Genomic DNA, 5,332 nt, shown 5'->3' on the forward strand with positions numbered 1-5,332 from the left:
TAATATATATATATAGTTTTAATTATATACTTATCAGAATGTAATTATATAACCAAAAAGAAGAAAACTGGTGGTTATGCTAGTATTCTGTGCAAATATCGTGGGCGTGCTTTGCATGCTGTGCTAAATTATAGGTTCCTAACCTAGTTATTGCTGCATTTCATGTGCTTATTTCTTGTGAGCTGGTATCTACATAGAAGGGCCTTGTAATGTAGCTTTAGCTTGGGTCATTTGCTAATCCAACTATCTTGAATAAGTTACATTTGGTGAGCAAGGCCAAGTTAATCATAGGCAGCCAACTCATCTGCAACCTGGTTCAATCAGAAAGGCAGCATCTTGTTGAGATTGCTTCATCGTTATCGTCAATTCTTAAAATATTCTGGACTGGTTATTCTGGCTTGTAGGGCTCAAGGGAAAATTATCTATTGCAGAAAATTTCAATACATCTGTGCCTTATAATTTCACCTATTTTGCTAGCTGATGTTTGGGTTTTGCTAGAGGTGCTGTCAAGCTCCTTTCTGATTGATGGGCAACATTCTAGTCGGGCCCCACTTCATTCTTTTTCAAAGAAGTCCTTGGCTACTACTCGATTTCATTCACCTTGGTAAGTGAGTTGAGGTTGGATATATTTTAAGCATGGATATGTTAGGGTAGGGTCAGGAGAGGATTTTTTTGATCCATATTTTTAGGGTTAAATTGGGTAAGTGATAACTATTTGGTTGTCGATCCAAGTTCTAGTTGTGCGGTTGGTGGAGTTTGTGTTCCCACAAGCATCCCTCGGCAATATAAATTTCTGTATACAGACGATCCTAGAGGTACTAGAGAAAAAAAGTCATTTATCACCAAGATTTTGGTACTTTTTTCTTTTGAGAAGCAAGATTTTGCACAAATAAATAATTATGGTTTGGGGTAAAGGAGTGGTATGGGCTGTCCGTGTGAGGAAGATTTAGATCGTATGGTAATGGTGCAAGGTTATGGTAAAAATCATTCTTAGCCTCACTTAGGTAGCAGGCTATATTATATGATGGTGTTATTACTAAAATGGTAAGTAGGTGCTGTCTGCTCTCGCTTCTTCTCTTCATCATTTATACGGATGCCTTATCTAGCGCGCTTCTGAGACTCATATTGTGGAGGCTTATAGGCCGGCATCGGATTCTACTTAGATCGTGCATTTGCTGTTTGCTAATGACTGTATGCTTTTTGCTCGAGCGATGAGGCAGTTAGTATAGGATATTTAGAGGATCTTAGTGGAGTATTGTGTGGCGTTTGGGTAACAAGTCAATTTGGCCAAGTCAACTATCTACTGTAGCCCAAGGATCAAGCAACGGGTGAAGGCCTCCGTCATGAAGATTTTGGGGGTGGGTGAGCAAGGGGCATCATGAGATATCTTTAGGCTCCCATTACTGGTCATCGCCTTTATAGAGGGGAGTGATCCATCATTGAGCAAAGTGTCAAGTGCAAGTTGGAGGGATGATAGGCGACTGCTCTATTTATGATGGGTAGAGTCACTCTTATCTGGTCAGTACTCAGCTCAATTTTGGTTTATCTGCTGTCCAACACTATCGTGCCACTTGCATCGTAGAGGACTCTGGAGCAGTTACTTAGGAGTTTTATCTGGGGTAGGTGAGAGGGGAGGAGCGGCATTCACCTGCTGGCTTGGGACATGATTTGTCAGCCGACTAGCAGTGGTAGGTCGGGTGTTTACTTTTTGATCACGAGGCGGGAAGATGCTTGCGACTAGACATACGTTCAGGTGTCTTCTGTAACTTGAGAGTCTTTGGTGCACCCTGATGAGAATTAAGTATGGGGCTTCGACCACTGCACGCGACTTTCGCATCGGACGTGATAGCTCCTTTATTTGGAGGGAGATATGTGCCTGTATCCCGACGATGCTCCCCACGATCAAATGAGAGATTGGAGATGGGCAGGCTATTGATGTCTTGGATGGGTGTAGAGTCTGTGATTTGATTGTCCAAGGAGAGAGAAGGTGGAATGAGGGCCTTATTCGGCGGGCCTTTAGGGATCAGCTGGCCGAGAGAGTCTTGGCACTCTCGATCCCCATAGAGGAGACAACAGACAGGAGGGTATGAAAAGAGACTGGGTGGTCGAAGGTACGTACCTAAGACTTACATGGCTTGGTCAGAGGGGGGACGACCTGACGGTTTGATAGGGGTTGGATCTGGAGGATGCGCATTTATTCCCGTTTCGTCTTGTTCATTTGAAAGGTGGTATAGGGATGTCTGCCGACCAAGAGCGTGATGGCTAGTAGGGGAGTGAGAGTCTCTTTAGTCTACGAGGTATGCCCTGATGTGGAGGAGTCTATCAGTCATGCTCTTATAGGATGCCCACATGCGGCTTAGATATGGAGGTGCGCTATGGCCTCTCCCAGTACGTAACAAGGTGTGTCATTGGCTGAGAACTTTTTGGGCCATTTGAAGGAGTCCATGTGGAGACCCAACATTGTAGAAAGGGGAATCAAGTGTGCCTACCTAGCCTATCATATATGGCTAGACAGGAATGCTCTGATCTTCGAGGGTAGAAGGGTGCACCCGAGGACAGTGGTTGACAGAACACTACTTCATGTTGTTGAGTTCACCAGTATGTCTGCGGTGGTTTCACCTACGATGGCTAGAGATATTCAGGACTCCCACTCAGTTTATGCAACGACTAGGATGACCTTTGTTTTCTAGGAGCCCGCACCCCTAGCTTTCTTAAAGTAAACTTTGATGATAATGTTTCTTAGGACTGAGGTAGTGGGGGAGTAGGCTTTGTGATCAGAGACTATAACTCTAAACTCGTCATAGTCGGGGGTCAACGTATTTTCGACGTGACCGTCATTGGTGCAGAGATGAGAGCTGTGTGAGAGGGCTTACCTATATGAGGCTTGTTGTGGGTGCAGACAATATTTACGTTGAAGTGGACTCAATTACGGTGATCGAGTGGATTCAAGGCCAGCACAACTATGAGGATGGGTAACCGCTACTCCGGGATATACATAGACTCTCGAGAGGGTGTCTTATTTCAGGCCATTCATGTTTATCGGAAGGCGAACGGTGCTGCTGACTGGGCCGTCTTCTATGTTGCTCATCATTCGGAAGGGATTCTTTCGAAGAACCTCGCGACTGTTCCTTTCTCTCTTAGTCAACTTTTCTTTTCTGATTTTGCTGGTTGTACTCATGCATGATTAGTATGAGTCGCGGTTGTATAAAAAAAAAAACGGTAGACCTATTTCTTTTTCGTTTTAGTATAAAGTCAGCAGTTGGGCTTGTTTATCTCTTTTTTTTTTTTTTGGGAGGAGTGAACAAATTTTATGGATGCGATGAAAAATACTCGGGGGTACTGATAATGCGTTATTTTTCATTTGAATCGTTGTTTGGGTCTACAAATGCCGGGCATGAAACTAAACAATAGCTGTCCTGGGTGCACTAATTCCTGCAACCTTATGCTAGTGATCAAATGAACGTCTGCGATGCATTATAAAATTACTCTGGTAAAATTATAAAGCTTTCATGAATGACTAGTAAAATAATATAAAGATGGCGTCTCACTCGCGGATAGACCATTTAGTTAAGTACTAACTAAACTAAAATAATAAAATAAGAGACAATAATATAAGATGGAAGTTTTAAAGATTGGTAAAGTCTAAAGAAACAAAAATTCTCGGATGCCCGCATCAGAGAAAATCAGGATATGTTTATTCTCTGATTTAAAGACCAATATTCTAAACATGGCATGTAAGGACTATTATTCGGGGGAACATTTTAAAGTGCACCTGATGACGAAGGAGCCCTCCGTATGTTCATCCAACTTTGAGATAACGTCTACTGCTTATTTTGCCAAATTGATTTAAGGCAGTATATTAATTACACAATATAACGTTTCCTTGAAAAAAAAAAAAAACGTAAATCAGTATTTTTCGTAAAACAAAGCAAACACCATGACTATGAGTCATGGAATTATGCTCGACTATATGGATGTGAGAATTGGAACCGGTCGATTCGGATCAGCTGGCCAAATTGACCCAGCCTGAGTCTTGGGAGGTGTAGCTAGATGCTAACCAAAATAATGGGAGATAGGTGATAGGCAGACAGTTGATATCCTTGAGGACAGGCGGCTGACAACGTTGTTGCTGAGTGGGTGGCCCATCTAGACAGTTGATATCCTTGAGGACAGGCGGCTGACAACGTTGTTGCTGAGTGGGTGGCCCATCTTTCTCGATCCAGTGTGGCTAGCGGACCGCAGAGTCAGCGATCTCTTTCATTTGGGGGAGCGGAGTTGGGATGAGAACCTTATTCGAGAGGCTTTTGGGGAGGCACTGACTGAGTGAATTCTGGTTGTGCCGATCATCATCGAGGAGAGGGCTGACAGGAGGGTCTGGAGCAGTTCCGGTAGACCGAGGGTGAGCGCTCGGGACCTTCAAGGGCTGATGGCGAGGGCCTCCATGTGGCAGATAGAGGGAGCTTGAATTTGATGGCTGTGTGTCCATACTGGATTTTACGCTAATCATTTGATCGAAATGTAATTGATAGGTCTATTGTGTTTGGCTTTTAGCTGCCGATAGAGGAAAGGATTCCCTTGCGTGCTTCCTTGCATCAATGTATATTTTAATATATGTTGTTTATTATTGTAGGTAAATAAACTTGATAATATTTTGCATGATACAATATAAACATAATGAATGCATGAAATTAATATAAATGAGACTTGCATAATTTGATGATTGGTGGTAGTGATAAACTAGCAATTTTTATCATTACCCCATTTCAGAATGAAATTATGGCATTATCGTTGCCCCATCACGAGCTAGAAACATAACCATGGATAGTCCAAAATGAAAACTAACTTAAAAATACTTAATATGTTCTCTTAATAAGTATAAATAAGTTTGGGCTACAGGCTAGTCTTCTTAATATCTACCCTATCACAAGCTAAAAATGTAATATTATTGTTGTCCTTTCATGGCTATATAACACTATCGTTGCCCCATTACAGGCTAAAAAATATGACCATGATTGGCCTTAAGACAAATTCAAATTAAATTATAATTGTTAATTGATATTTGCTGGATTGGATCGTTGATAAAGAATTATAAATACGAATGGGCAATAATGAATGCCTGAAGTTATGTAGCTAGTTATTTTTGTTATTATCCCATTTAGTGAAAGAAAGAGGAACTTTGCAGGGTGAGGATGAGAAGCGGGGGGGTGCAGCCTTTGCAGATAGGCTGGATAGGAGGGAGTTTCGCGATTTTATATTGCGGAACGGCCTGGTAGACCTAGGTTTTTCCGGACAAAAGTTTACCTGGTGCAACAACCAGTCAGGTAATACTAGA

This window comes from Phoenix dactylifera, chromosome 6 (genome assembly GCF_009389715.1).
Source record: "Phoenix dactylifera cultivar Barhee BC4 chromosome 6, palm_55x_up_171113_PBpolish2nd_filt_p, whole genome shotgun sequence".
Taxonomy (NCBI): Eukaryota; Viridiplantae; Streptophyta; class Magnoliopsida; order Arecales; family Arecaceae; genus Phoenix; species Phoenix dactylifera.